The sequence below is a fragment of the Neomonachus schauinslandi genome, chromosome 3 (assembly GCF_002201575.2).
Source record: "Neomonachus schauinslandi chromosome 3, ASM220157v2, whole genome shotgun sequence".
Taxonomy (NCBI): Eukaryota; Metazoa; Chordata; class Mammalia; order Carnivora; family Phocidae; genus Neomonachus; species Neomonachus schauinslandi.
Window position 1 is genome coordinate 46,366,342 of NC_058405.1, and position 16,109 is coordinate 46,382,450.

General features: G+C 35.8%; 2 pseudogenes; one reads left to right on the plus strand and one right to left on the minus strand.

Annotated features, from left to right (window-relative positions):
• Positions 1 to 4,265, minus strand: part of LOC110587642 — a 16,377-nt pseudogene extending 12,112 nt beyond the window's left edge.
• A 9,313-nt stretch (positions 4,266 to 13,578) lies between these two features.
• LOC110587756 lies at positions 13,579 to 15,209 on the plus strand (annotated as a pseudogene).
• The last annotated feature ends 900 nt before the right edge of the window (positions 15,210 to 16,109 follow it).

The window sequence follows — 16,109 nt, forward strand, 5'->3', positions numbered from 1 at the left end:
TTGGTTGAAAAAGGGAAAAAGAAAAATTCAAAAAAAAAAAAAAAAAGACAGTTAAAAAAAACCTTAACTTTGAAAGACTAAAGAATCATGGTAAAAAAGCTATGAATTCTACGTGCAGTATTCCCCTAGTGCTGGAGTTCTGCTGTTCTCATTGATGGGTAAACTTGGTCTTGGCTGGCTGTTCTCGCTGATCTTCTGGGGGAGGGGCCTGTTGCCGTGGTTCCCAAATGTCTTTGCTGGAGGCGGAAGTGCCCCGCCCTCGCCCAGTCAGGGTTAAGTAATCTGCTCGGGTTGCTCTCCAGAGCTTTTGTTCCCTGCGAGCTTTCCGTACAGCTTTGGAGGCGGAGAGTGAAAATGGTGGCCTTCCAATCTCCACCCCGGAGAAGCCGAGAACTGGGGCCCCACTCCTCAGTGAGCCCCCAGAGAAAAGCCATCAGTCACTCCCGTCTCCCCAGTCTCCGGCCGCACTCCGTGCTCACCCGGCCTGTGACCGCGCATTTCTATCTCTGGCACCCGACCCCAGGTGGAGTCTCCAAACCCAGCAGATCCCTGCGGTGTACTTCCGCGTCGCTCCTCCCGGGGAAGGAAGGTGAGTCTCCCCGGATCTGCCGCTTGTTGGGTCCCTGCTGGAGGAGCAGTGGCCCGACTGTGCCGCGGATCACGGTTTATGGCAACCCCGAGCTGAGAGCCCGCTCCTCGGCTCCGCCTCTGCAGCTGGCTTCTCTGCTCTGTTACCTGGGAACTCTGCCGCACTCAGGCACCCCCAGTCTTTCTGTGACCCCGAGGGTCCTGAGACCACACTGTCCCGGAGGGTTCCATCCCCCGCTTAGCCACCAGAGTGAGGTCCCTCAGCGGAGCCGACTTAAAAGTTCCGATTTTGTGCTCCGTGGTTCTATCACTTGCCAGAAGCGGCCGACGGAGGCCCCTCCCCCGCCGTCTATCCTCCCGAATATCGCCTCGGATTCACTTCTCTGCACATCCTACCTTCCAGAAAGTAGTTGCTTTTCTGATGAGAGAGTTGTTGCTATTCTTTTCTTTGATCTCCTGTTGAGTTTGTAGGTGTTCAGAATGGTTTTATCCCTATCCAGCTGAATTCCTGAGAGGAGAGGAAATCCAGGTCTCCTACTCCTCCGCCATCTTGCTCCGCCCCTATTCTTATGTTTTCTTTTAGTAGTTTCATGATTTCAAGCCTTACATTTAAGTCTTTAATCAATTTCAAGTTAATTTTTAGGAAAGGCTTAAGTTACGGGTCCCATTCTCATTTTTTTTAAATATGTGAATATCCAGTTAACCCAGTACCATTTATTGAAGAGACTGTCTCCTCCATGGAGTATTCTTGGCTCCCTTGTCAAATATTAGTTGACCATACATGCTTGAGTTTGTTTCTGGGCTCTTGATTCTGTTCTCTTGGTCTGCTTATCTGTTTTTATGTCAATACCATACTATTTTGATGACTATAGCTTTATAATATAGGTTGAAATCAGGAAGTGTGATGCCTTCTTTTTTGTTCTTCTTTCTCAGGATTTCTTTGGCTATTTGGAGTTTCTTGTGGTTCTGTATAAATTTTACTTCTGTAAATAATGCCATTGGAATCTTCATAGGGATTTCATTGAATCCATAAATGGCTTTCATTAGTATTGACATTTTAACAATATCATTTCTTCAAATCCATGAACATGGGATACCTTTCTATTTATTTGTGTTTTCATTTATTTTATCAATGCCTTATAGTTTTCAGGGTAGAGATATTTTACTCCCTTAGTTAAATTTTTCCTAATTAAAAAAAATTAATGCTACTGTTTGCTGGATCAATTTATTTTTTTTCAGAAAATTTATTGTTAGGGTATAGAAACACTACTGATTTGTTTTTAAGTTTTTTTTTGTTTTGTTTTGTTTTGTTTTTTTAAAATTTATTTGGGAGAGAGGCAGAGCATGAGCGGAGGGAGAAGCAGACACCCTGTTGAGAAGGGAGCCAAATGCAGGGCTTGATCCCAGGATCCTGAGATCACAACCTGAGCTGAAGGTAGATGCTTAACCCACTGAGCCACCCAGGCACCCCAGAAACACTACTGGTTTTTGTATGTTAATTTTATATTCTGCAACTTTATTGAATTCATTGATTAGATCTAACAATTTTTTGGTTGAGTCTTTAGGATTTTCTCTATATAAAATCATATCACCCACAAATAGAGACCATTGTACTTCTTGCTTTCCAATTCTGATGTCATTCATTTCTTTTTCTTGCCTGACTACTCTGCCTAGGACTTTCAGCCATATATTGAATAGGACTGGTCAGAGTGAACCAACCCTTGTGTTATTCCTGATCTTAGAGGAAAAGCTTTCAACCTTTCTTCACTGAGTGTAATATTAACTGTGGGCTAATCATATATGGCCTTTATTATGTTGAGATATGTTTCGTCTTTGCCTAATTTGTTGAGTTTTTATCATGAGTGGATGTTTGAGAGAGAGATTTAAAAAAAAAAGATAATGTTGAACCTAAAAATTGTCCTCTTCATGTTGAAATTATTGTGTATATTTAATTACTCATACTGGGAATGTAATTGGCAAAGAGAGAATCCATTTCCTGATAATTCTCAGGAGTAATGAATGTTTTGAAAGTTACACATTAGCAGAGAATACCATTCTTGAAATAGAATATTTTGTGATATATATGCCCAAAGAGAGAAAGAATACCTTATGACTTCAGAAGCAATGTTGACTCTGAACTTAAAGTCTTAAAGATAAGCCACTATGAACAAATTGAGAGTTTTCAAAATTTCATTGATGGGGTTGTTGGAAAAATCAGTGATGACATGGAAATAAGGGGATGCAACAAAAGGTACAACAGATAAGATCAAAACCAAGGTAGAGATATTTCTGGATAGAGACACTTACTTTAGTCTTATTAGGCATGGTGAGAAGAATAATACCAAAATCATATTTTATCTGATGCATTCCCTAGTTTGTATGTATGTATATTTGTTTGTTTGTATGTATGTCTTTTTGTTTATTATCAACCTGAGGTATACTTTCTATTCCCATGTAAAGTATGCAATTTGAAGAGTTTTGACACATGTATACCCTGGCCACATCATTGTTGCAATGAAACTATAACATATTCATCCCCCTCAAGATGTCCCCTAACCATGGCCCCAGGCAAATGTTGATTTGATTTTTGTCACTATAGATTAATTTGCACTTTCTGGAATGATGAATTTATATGTCTACATCTATATATGTCTACCTATCAGTCATCTATTTATTTATAAATGGAATCATATAGTATGTTCTCTTGGGGTATGGCTTCTTTCACTCTGCACAGTGATTCTGAGGTTCATTCACTTTGCTTATATGTGTCATTAGTTTCTGGTTGTTGTCTAGTATTCATTGTACTGATCTATATTATGTATCCATTCACCTATCATTGGGTATTTAGGTTGTTTGCCATATTTTGGCTATTGTGAATAAAACAGCTATGAACATTTATGTAGAAATCTTTGTGTGGACATATGACAAACAACCCAATAAACATAGGTAAAAGGTTTGAGCAGACACATCACAGAAGATTTATGAATGACCAATAAGCACAGGAATGATGCTCAATATATTTGTCACTAGGAGAATACAAGTACAAACCTCGGTCTATACTAATACATACCAATTAGAGTGGCTAAAATTTTAAATGACCGAAAATGCCAAGTTCTGGCAAAATATGGTAGTGCTGGAACACTAATAAACTGCTGATGAGGATGTAAAATTCCATAACCACTTGGAAAGTTATTTGAGAGTTTCTAAAATAATTGAAAATACATCTATCATATAATTCAGCTATATCTCATGTGGGTATTTATGCAAGAGAAACAGAGTCTTAATTTAAGAACAGCATATTGAATGGAAATCTGAACCTTGTTATTCTGATTGTGTGACCTTGAGCAAGTTGGTTAACCATCCTGAGTTTCAATTTCCTCATTGTTAAAATTGAAAATAAATAAGATGTATTCACAAAGAATCTTGCATAGCATCCAAAATATACCAGTACTCAGTAAATACTAGTTACTTTCCTCCATATGTTAATTGTTTATTTGGCTTTAAAACATTCAACCCACAGTGTGTATTCATTCTTTCTAAATTCTTTTATTCAGTTATCTAAAGTTTAAACCTCTAAGAAAAACTATTAAGTGGAAAAATCTGAGCCTGGTGGATCTAACCATGGGAAACAGTAAACATTCTGCAGGATTAGGTCGGATGTTCATCCTGCAGAACATTGTTCCGCTGTGTTTCATGGAAGCAAGACACAGGGTAGACTTGGAGGAAGGCAAAGACACCAACGGGCAGGTGAAGAGGCCCCTACCTCTTGATTCTTCCTGAGTAACTCTCCTATGACCTTTGTTAAATACAAATTTGGAAATAATTGGAATATATTCTATGTTTTATTTATATTGGATAATATATCCAATATAAATATATCCATGTCTCAAAATTCCTATAACTTTCTTCAGAGTTGGTGGTCAACATATCAGTATTTGTTTATTTAACCACTGGATATTTATTGAGTAAGGGAGTACTTGTAAGACTAAGCAGTAGGAACAGATGCTAGCTGCAAGATCTTACTTTGACCTCAAGAAAACAGGTCATGAGTGTGTCAAATACATTATTAACAAGAGCAGAGTGTTACAGAAGTTGAGAGTTGAAAGCTTTTTTCTAGAAAATTTGGGGAAGATGTCAATGAAAAGGAGGTGTATGGTGAAGCAGCTAGGCATACCCCGTGTGTTTGAGATTGGTTTTGTGAGCAAATGTGTGAGGCAGTGTTGTTTTAAGTCAAACTAGGACAAAATAGAGCAGCCTAGCTGAAGTGGGGACTTCACACAGTTGAGGCATGTGGAAGAAGTGTGGCAATATAAGCAGTGGCCAAATGATTAAGTGGATAGCATTTATACTTCAGTTTTAAGGAGCCATTGAACATTTTACTTGTGGCTGTAGCATGATCAAAGATGTGTTTAAGAAGGAATAAATCTGTAGGCAGGTTAAGATAGATTGAGCATCTGGAGGTAGCACAGACACCAGAGAATATTTAGGCAACTTTTGTGATAATCTAGGATCAATGCTAATCTTTTAACTCCATACTTTTCACTCTATTCTTGTTCTGTGGCCTTTCATAGTCCTAGCTTTGTAATAATCCTTATTCCCCTGACTTTGCAGTGAACTGGGTCTACTGTACAAAAGCTGAATTATCAGGAATGTGAGTTCAGACCCATTAACCTTTGAGGAGCATCATCACAAAATTAAGGACATGTTGTGCTTTTTAGAAGGAACGAAACGTGTAAATACAGAGAATTATCAGCAGCTGTCATTTTAGAAGAAAGGTCTTTCTCTTTGTTGTGCTGTGTCCCCTGAGGAACAATCGAAGGTCATGTTGTTAAAAGTGCTGATATATTATAATATTTGTATCAGCTAATTAAATCTGTCCTATCAAACATCTTCTATTTTGCCTGACACTTTCTCTTAACTACCTGCATTTCTACTCAGTAAATACAGCAAACAAACAAACAAACAAATAATAATAAATACTTTCAGCTCTCAGGGTCAACACCAAAATACCATTATGTAACCCTTTGTGTATTTCACTGTCTCTGTTAAAATGAATCATTTGCTTTACTATTTTATATTTGCAGTTATTTTATACTTATTAATAAGCCATTAGGGAGAATAATATAAATGTAATGTCTTCATTCTGGATTCATTTTATCAACCAGATTATTCCTGAAAATTATCTGGTTTCTCAAATACCCCATATACTTATAAACATTAAAGAAAACAGTAATGAGGAGACATGCTTCTTTTAAAAACTGTTACAGAAATGAAACTGGTTCTTTTGAATTGTTATCCAGTTTACGGTTTTGTGTTCATAATTTAGAATTAAATTAGAATTTCCAAATAATTATCACAGAATAAACTCTAGGAAATATCAGCCTGTCCAAGAGGGTCACAAATACAACTTTACAAATGACAGTTACATTCTGAGGTTGCTCAGAATATGTCTACAAAGTCTTATTCAGCACTACCTTGATGTTAACCTTCTGCTTTACCAATTTATCTCAAAGGAAGTTTTACTACCACCATTATCAAAACAGTGTCCCAGAAAATAAACTCATAAACAATGTGCTCCCTCTCTTTCGAGGTCTCTAAGGCTTTACCAATAAATTCTGTGGTGGGATTCTCCAATGGAATGGTTTTCCACAAAAGCTTGGCTAACTTTCTATGATTTGGGTATTTTTTTCATCCATCAAGCTTTTTGGTACTCAACTCTTCTCACTGATTTCAAATTAAGCTTTTATTTATTTTTCCAAGGAACTCAATTCTCAATAATAAAAAAAACAACTAAATAAACTGAAATGAAAATTCTTGTAGAGGTTGAAGCCATAGGCAATGTCTCTATCAATATGATTTCTTAATTCTTCTTAATCCTTTCCTTCCAGTGAATGGATTCACCTGAATATTGAGGACATGTGTGGATAGGACAGGAGGGGACTTCCTCTTGCCTACTCCCTAATTCTGGGCTCCAGTTGACTCAACTCTGCTGAGAAAAGAGAGCTTCTGTGTTTGGTGACTGTTATTATTCTAACTTTTAACTAATGCTATTTCCCAACAGTATCCAGTGCCATTTAATAGAGCAGGAATTTAAGCAAGAATTTGGAGAATCCTGGATATCAAACAAAGGTTTCTGGTTCCATACTTCCTCCTCTCCAATAATCTTACAAAACTGAGCTGCATGCATATAAGTTCCTTGATATTGGACAAGACCATACTTGAACCAACATATCAGTAAATTTATTTTCTTCACTCCCATACAACCCAGCTCATTTCCCATGTTCACTCTAATCCCATTTCCTCTCACTTAAACTAGTGGAAGTAATTAGCCAATAATTTGGAAATTAACGATAAATCACTTAAATATAAAACTTGGGTCAGAATTCTCTTTATTATAGAAAATTATTACATAATTCTCTTCAAGCATAAGAAATCATACTTTTTAAAAATTAGTTTTAAATTAAACCAAACTTAACATAGGAGTAACAGATCATGAGATTATCTGTTGGACTGTATCCCCAAAGTTATTTGTTCTTTGTTTCAACTCATGCTTTTAATTCTGTCAATTGCTATTCCAGTTACCCATTAGAAACAGCATAAAAGCTTTGTAATAGAACTTAACAGTCATTGAACAGGATATGTTAAAGATATTTTAATCAAATGGATAAAAGACTATGATTTAGTAAGTTGACAACTATATGAACAACACAGTCACATACATGTATTAAATATAGAAAAACCCTGTATATTGTACCATGTTTACTTCCGGACTGAGAGAGAAGATTGGCTAATTTTGTTCTCTATTTTGTAAATTTTTACATTCCCAAAACATTTACAGTGAGCAATTACTAATTTACTATAAGGAAAATGATATCTTAATTTTAAATGAAACCATAAGTGTGACATGCATAGCACACACTCTCACACATAGTAGGTATTCAAAAAATATCAAATCCCTTCCCTATTCAGACAGCATCAAAGAAATGGGTAAAGATTCATTCTGTTATCAATAAAAACATAAATTGTCTAGAAAACAACTGTACTCAAATATCTTACAGCCTTGGCTAAGAAGAACAGCATAAAACTTAGAGACAGGGGTGAGCCCTGGGCATGAAGAGCCTTCACAGGAGAAAGTTAAAAGGACTCATTGATGCACTGGGGTCTAATTAAGCAAGTGAAGCATGAGGGTGATATCATCAAAAATTGTTCTAACGGTAGGGAAGCGATTATGGAAACTATTGCAATGGTCAAGTTCACTCATAATGAACACATGAATAAGAAACTGTGCATTAGCCACTGAAAGCAAAGTTTTATCTGGACCATATTTTTTTCAATGATAACAAGCAAAGTCAATGCTTACTCCCATTTGCTTTTTGAAGGAAAAGTGAAAGGTCAAGGTCTCAAGTGATCGTAAGACTCCCAATAAAATTTTCTGTCAGACAAATATCATGGTCAAGTACCTATAGACAAACTGAGATTTTTTAAAAAGTGACAAGTAATAATTTTGGCTTCACCAGGAACACATAGATAAACATAATGCAATACAAGCAATGCAAGCAAAAGAATAAATGCATATTTGTCTTTAACTCACACATACATCTCACATCTCTGGGCTTTTCAGCTTTTCTATTTTCTGTTTTCTCATGGCACATCTCACTAATAAACTAATGGAGTGCAATAGTCAGAGGTAATATCCTTAGCAGAATATCACTCCATTTATTCATGTGTTTTTTTTATTCATTTATTCGATATACATTTATTGAATTTTCATCTAAAAAAATGGGAGTGTAGTGTTGCAGTTGCTGGAGATATGATAGGTAATTAAGCTAGACAAGTTTCCACACTCATAAACTGATATTCTAAAAGAGGGCAGATAGACAATAAATAAGTAACACAATTGGGCTGGAGTGGGATGCTGTTGATTTGACTCACACTGTGAGAAGGATGTGTATGGAAAATGCAGTGCTTCCCCTGCAGGGACACTTGATAGCCCTGCTGGACTCAATGATGCTGCTGGGTGTTTGGTTTGGTTTATTCCTTTGGCTTTAGGCAAGGCTTCTGGGTAATGAGGCCATTTTCTCTGGGTTGTCTTAATCTCCCTCGTCATCACTGGCTGTGGATCCTATGCCCGCCTCTCCTTTCTCCAACTTGTGCAGGAGCCTGGGGGTCTACCCTAGCCTCTGCTGTGGGCTGATTTTGTCCTTCTATGTTGAGTCTTAAATAAGGGGACTTTTTCATACAAGTACTGTGAGAGGTACAATGAGGCTCAACCTACAGGCCTCCATGATCAGGCTAGACTGTCAAGTTTATTTTGCTATGTCTTGAGCTGCTGTGGATATTGAGGGAGAAAATGCCAGGAGACCTTAATTATGCTATTTGCTGCTTGAAAACCAGGAGGTTCAACATAATAACTCTGAAATTTCTCCTCAGATTATCAATAAATTTAAGGGGTCTCAAATAAAAATAAGAGATATTTGAACTACAAAATCTGAATTTAAAGTTTATGTGGAAAAATAATCCAGTAAGAAGTATCCACAAAATTTCTGAAAATGAAGACGAATGTTGAAAGAGTAGCTCTACTACATTATAACACATTCTATAAAATTATAATGCTTTTTAAAATACTGTAATGTTGGGGCACCTGGGTGGCTCATTCGGTTGAGCGCCTGAATCTTGATTTCAGCTCAGGTGATGATCTCAGTGTTGTGGTATCGAGCTCCTGTCAAGCCCTGCATTGGACTCCATGCTCGGCACAGAGTCTGCTTGAGTTTCTCTCCCTCTGCCCCTCCCCCTACTCCCTCCCTCTCTCTCTCTTTCTCTCTCTCTCTCAAATAAATAAATCTTTTAAAAAATAAAGTATAGTAATATTGATGCATGAACACATTATTGGAAAATAAGAGAAAATTTATAAATATACCCAAAACATAGAAATTTATTGAGTTGGAGTTTTATTTTTGTAATAAATGCTATTTCAACAATTATGTAAACCAATGAAAAACAAATGTGAATGCTGTCTCACACTTTTACTCCAGGGAGAATTCCATATGAATCAAATATTTAAATATTAAAAAACCCACAAAAATCCTAGAAAAAAAAAGAAAGAATAATTTTAAAAAATATACCTGAAAATGGACAGGGCTTTCCTCAGCATGGCACAAAACTCAGAATCCATAAAATAAAAAAAATTAAAACCAATATGTTTTAAATTCCATAGCAAATCAATATAAGCATAGTCAAAGACATATTAATTTGAAAAATATTTTCAGCTCATAAAGCATAAGACTAATATCCTAACACACAAAAAGCTTCTCTAACTGGTGAAGAACTACTTGGCATCAATAGCAAATAGTGAGACAATATGGGTAGACATCTACACAAACAATTAATTATAAATGTTTAATCCACAAAAGATGTCCAAAATCACTTTTTTTAAAAAAGCTATGCTCATTAAAATTAACATTACTTTTTCCCTCTGTTATTATTAAAGAGTAGAACATATTGATCAGGATATGAAAAATTAGAAACTGTCATATATTGCACAAAACTTAACAACTGAGTTATGTAAATTCTCCTGAATACTTCTGCTTTGTCCCTGCCCCTGTTCTAAAACACCCTATACTAGTTTTCCTATCTATTTGGACTTCTCCCTTCCTTCCTCAACACTGTCTCTCACATGAAATCTCTCCTTCCTCTGAACTTCTTATGAAACTTTCATGCCATCATCTATATTTAATTATATATGATTGTCACACTATGCTGTAATCATCATGAAGTTTGAACCATATCTTATTTTCTTATTAAACCCAGTGCCTGAACATTCGATTTGTTAATAGTAAAAAGTATCTATAATGGTGTCAGTTTACAGTTTTCACAGATTTCAAACATCTTTTCATTTGGTACCACAATAACCCCCAGGGCTAAGCATCATTATTTATTTTATTCTACTGATGAAAAATTGAATCGGGTTGTGATTACATATTGACCAGTCAGAGCCTGCATCATAGGAGTTTTTTGGTCAGAGGACCTAAGGATAGACAAACGAGAGAGAGAGAGAGGGAGAGAGAGAGAGGTCAGTCCTGGCTTTTCTGCTAATGGGTCATATGAGATTTAGTAATCTAGTTAAGTTTTTTAAGCTAGTTTTCTTATCCATAAAATGGAAATGACAGTAATATCTACCTTGGTGTTTTTGGAAAAAGTAAACAAGAAAATAAAAATAAAGCATATGGCATATTGCCCAGCTGCATAAATAGTGTTCAGCTACAGTGGCAATTATTATTTTACAATAACACAGCTTTTATTTACCGTAGTTTTTTTTTTTTTTTTTTTTTTTTTTTTTTTTCTGATTCAGCCACTTTGTAGGTAATCCAGAATACTAGTGGTGGATCATTTTTGGTGATAGATTCATGGTGAATTCAATAATTGAAATATATTTAGTGCTTTACAAATGCATTTTTCTCATCTATAATTCAATCAAAGAAACAGTAATAATCAGGTAAAATGAGAGTTGGCATTGAACAACTGCATTATTCATTATTTCTCTAACATCAGCCTTTCACATCTGTTCTTGGTTGCATTGAATATAATGCATGAATGATACTTACTTTGATTAGTGTCTATTCTTTTTTCCTAAGGCTTCATCAAAACATTTGTCCAATATCAATATGAATTTCTCTCTAGCTCTTTCTTTTTGTTTTTATACAGAATTTAATCGTGCTCATCCACACACAGTTTAATTCTCTGAATCACCAGATCTTCTTGTCAAAAGTCCCAAATCCAGTGAAATAATAGATCATCAATTCCTATGGTGAAGAGACTGTATAGATGAAGTAGTTTTAATTTAGAAGTTGGTTTCTGTTAGTGGGAGAGAGGAAGTTCCTTTATCTTTTTTAGTTACTGAGTTATGGTTGACATGTACACAAATGCTGGCAAGAACAATGTTAAATGTGGAAATTTGGAGGCAAGGGATTGTTTTATTTCACTAATATTTTCCCTCAGTAATTATGAATAATGAAAACTAATGTTATGCTATTAAAACAATAGTTTTAGCAATAATTTATAGTTTACTATATAATCATTTTCATAATTATTTCCTTTTTAATCTGGAAATCAAAAGTAACAATTTCATGTTCACAATAGCTTATGAACAAGGTAGCTATAAACTCCTATAATGGAAGAAAAGTTAAAAACAAAACTTTATTTTTATGTAATTTTTATACATTTTATATATTATATACTTTTAAAAACTTTATTTATAATAACATATTGATAATTAAGATGTGAGTTTTGCATCTTCCATCATAGATTAATCAAATAAAATTCAGTCAGGCCACAAGAAAATCAAAATCTTTAATGATGATATGCAAATTAAAATATAGCTTCATAGAAATAACTTTTCTAGGACCAAAGTCAAAGTTCTGAAAATCTGAGGCAAGATAGTAGAAATTGGTTCTAAGTTGTCATAGGACAATAAGTTGTATGCTTATATTGAACATATTCATTCCTTTAACAATTTTTTTTTAGTATTTACTGTGTCCCAGAGCACAGCTCTAGTAGGAGTAAAGGATACTGTGGCAACATGAAATCTAGTTTTGTAAAAAATATCTATTTAGATAAAAAATAATTGTCAACATTTATTTTTATTTATACATTAGAGCTATATTGTCTTAACGATACTAGTTAAACTGTATGGAGTGATTAATATAATTCAGGCACTGAACTGAGTATCTTACTTATATGAAAACTCCTCACAGCTCTTAGGTGAGCAGGATTGTTTTGCTGATTTAAGATGAGAAAAGTGAGTTTTGGAGAAATTAGATAATAGGATATATTTTGCCCAGTTAATCAGAGGAAAAACTTTTAATTTCAATCCCAAGTTATTTTCACATGAAATTATATAAATGCCTTCATTTTCAAAGTTAGCTATGGATTAATAAAGGGAATTGTTATTTGTTTGTTTTTGATTTCTGATGAAATGTGAACCAATGTGACTCAATGTAGCAAGGTCCATCCTTTTTCAGTTTTCTATAAGAGCTGAATCCCCCTCTCCCCAAAAGAAAGTAACCAATTCTAACGCCTGTAGTCTTCTCCCAACTTCTTCCTACTTTTATAGTGCCTCTCTTTTTGCTAGGGGCTCTAACTGCACCTCTTCCTACTTATTTCTCCAAATGACATGTTTTGAAGGATATCATTTCTATTCTTGAAAGATTTTAGGCAAGTTATATAACCTGTTTTCAGCTTCTTCCTTCTCTGATCTGTGACTAGTTAAATTTGAATTTCAGATAAATAACAAATACATTTTAAATATAATTATATCCCATACATTATAGCTAAACAATGCTGTATCTGAAATTTAAATTTCACTGGGCATACTGTATTTTATAGGAATCCTAATCCTGTGGAATGTATATACAGAAGTGGACAAGCCTGTCTGGTCAGGTTGTCAGATGGAGGTTGTCCCTTCTGATGATCCCTGGGGAATTATCCTGGAGTTGTTCTTCATGAACCCGTGTGGAATACCCCCTCTTAAACCAAATGTCTTAGACAAATTTATCTTAAGCGTGTGTGAAAGTTTTACTAACAATAGAATCAGGAAGAAGACTAAATTGTGAGATAATTTAACAAAAATTTTAGGGAAAGAACTTAAATACCCATGAAATAATTGCATAAGATCATGAGGATAGACTCAAGCTTTTAGTTTATATTGCAGGATAGGAAACTACCCGATCTTTATCATGATATGAGTTACCCTAGGTCATGACATGTGGGAGCCATCACCTGAGGTTGCCACCTCAGGCCACCTGTGGATCATTAATCAGAAGTAATGAGCTCGGCATGCGCGCGACCCTGGAAGGCCGCTGGCGGCGTGTGAGACGGCTGTGACGGCCACAGCACCAGTAGGCACTACGCCCAACGTGGGGCTCTAGCTCACAACCCTGAGATCAAGAGTCACATGCTCAACTTGCCGAACCAACCAGATATATTTTTACCATCATGGATTGGTTTATAGATATATCAGAAGGTGAAGTGGACCATTCCTTCTTTGACAGTGACTTTGAAGAAGCAAAGAAATGTGAAAGTAACTCAGTTTTTGGCAAGCAAAATGATGACCCTAAAGGGAAAATAAAGATACAGAAAATGTAAACTTGAAATTTGGAATACATAGGAAGGAAAATGCAATAAGGGAGAAAATTACTCCAGAACACCACCCTGTAGAAAATGATAATATGCAAACCAGAAATTCTTTATCATTGACCACTTCAAGATCAAAAAAAATTGTGGGATGCTACAACAGGGCATAAAATACACTTGCCCACTCCAAGTAGAAGTCCCAAAATTATAAAAGAAGGTGAAGATGATTATTATACTGATGGAGAGGAAAGCAGTGATGATGGGAAAAAGCAACATGTCAGGTCCAAGTCAGCTAAACCATCTAATAACTTTAAAAAAAACATAAGTAAAAAGTATTCCAAAAGTAATTCCTCCTCCTCCTCTTCCTCTTTGTCCTCCTTATCTTCAAGTACAGGCACAGATTGTTCAGATGTAGGGTCTGATATCTGTATTTCTGATTCATCGCCATCATTAAAGAAATGTCTATGTGGTGTAACCCACTTGTCATTAAAACAGAAATATAAACCAGGAATGAAATCAACAGGAATACAGCCTCAGGTAAACCAAAAGTCAGTGACTACCATGAGGAATCTGAAGATACTGTGACAGATGTCACTCCTCTGTCAACTCCAGACAACAGCCCTGTTCAATCTTTTGAACTGGGAGCATCAAATGATCAAAAAGTAAAAGTTAAAAGGCGAGAAAATGTGAGTCAAGAAGTATATGGAAATGTTGAGGATTTAAAAAATAATTCAAAATCGTTGAAATCAACCAAAAAAGGGCAAGAAAAACATGGGCCTGATCTCACATCAAAATCTTCAGTGTTAGATTCCGGTTCAGACCACAGATATAAACAAAAAGCCTTACATGACACAATGGACCTCAATCATCTGTTGAAAGCATTTCTGCAATTAGATAAAAAAGGACCACAAAAACATCACTTTGATCAGCCTTCGGTAGCACCAAGGAAAAACTACTCTTTCACAAGAGAGGAAGTGAGACAGGGAAAATCAGAGGCTTTTTTAAGAACTGTCAAGACAGGCTGAAAAATCAGGAAACAAAAGTACGATTCCTAGAAGATCGATTGTTCATCCCCCTAAGTTATATCATAGTGCCCTCAACAGACAGAGGGAACAACAAAGGATTGAAAGAGAAAATTTGGCTTTATTGGAAAGGCTTGAAGCTGTGAAGCCAACAGTTGGTATGAAACGCTCTGACCAACTGATGGACTATCATCGCAATATGGGTTATCTCAGCTCATCACCGTCCTCAAGACGAGTGAGATCAACTCTTGGCCAGTATAGCCCATTAAGAGGAGCTTCTAGAACATCCAGTGCTACCAGTGGTCTCAGTTGTAAGAGTGAGCGACCAGTTTTTGACACGTCAAGTGGTCTGTTGCTAAGACCTAAGCCCCCTAATGTTCGTACAGCTTGGTTATAAAAACTTTTTGCTTTAAGCATTGTTCATCCAGTTCTTATTGAAGTGCTCTTGTACATTACTACAATTCTCTGTGTAAACATCTCTAATTTAAGATATACAACAATGAGTTGTAATTTTGTTATAATTCAATGCAAAATTGTTTTCAAAAAGACAATGTAAAATCAGTGTTTCCTATGAGGATGTGTTTCTATGAGATGTATATGTATTTGATAGAGAAATGGTAGTATGCATGTATATTTTCTCAACATAGAAATTGATTCAGCTCTTACATTGATGAAACAGTTGTGATAATATCACTATAGCACATTGGACCCAAGATGTTAACGATATTGTTCTTGTTTTATGTGGTTTTTAGAAGCTTTAAACCATGAGCATAGCTCCTAAATTTGACTTTTTCTCTTTGCTCCAGAATTTAGGTGGTATAACTCATAATTTGATTGTAAGACTTGATTGTTCACTTTCTTATTATGAAACAGAACTTGAACTTGTTTTCATTGGGGGAGCTGATTTAGATTTGGTGAGCAGATTGAGAGAGGCTTGTGCTAGGGCAGTCCTTGGGATTCACCAAAGGCATCTACTACCTCTGTATAAGTGTGCTGAGTTAGATCTTAAAAATGTGATCAACCATTCCAGACCATTTCAAACTGTGAGTATTAGGAAGTTCAACTTGGAAGGCCCTCTTCCATATTCTTACACATTGAGGTAAAATACCACTGATGATTCTGAAAAATGAGGTAGACTTTAGAGCTACAGTCCACTACATTGTGAATAGGTTGTCCAAGGACCAGATATGACCATAAGCAAATAGTTGTTGAGCAAAATAGCACCACCAATTTGAGGAGCCAAGAAGCAGATCCTCAGTTGTGTCAGAACAGTGTTTTAAGTGATACTGTTGACAAGTTGTGTTATGTTTAGTGTTTGCTGTATTAAGAGAGAAGATAAGAAATGCATGGTCTTGAAGCTTTAGAAATTCC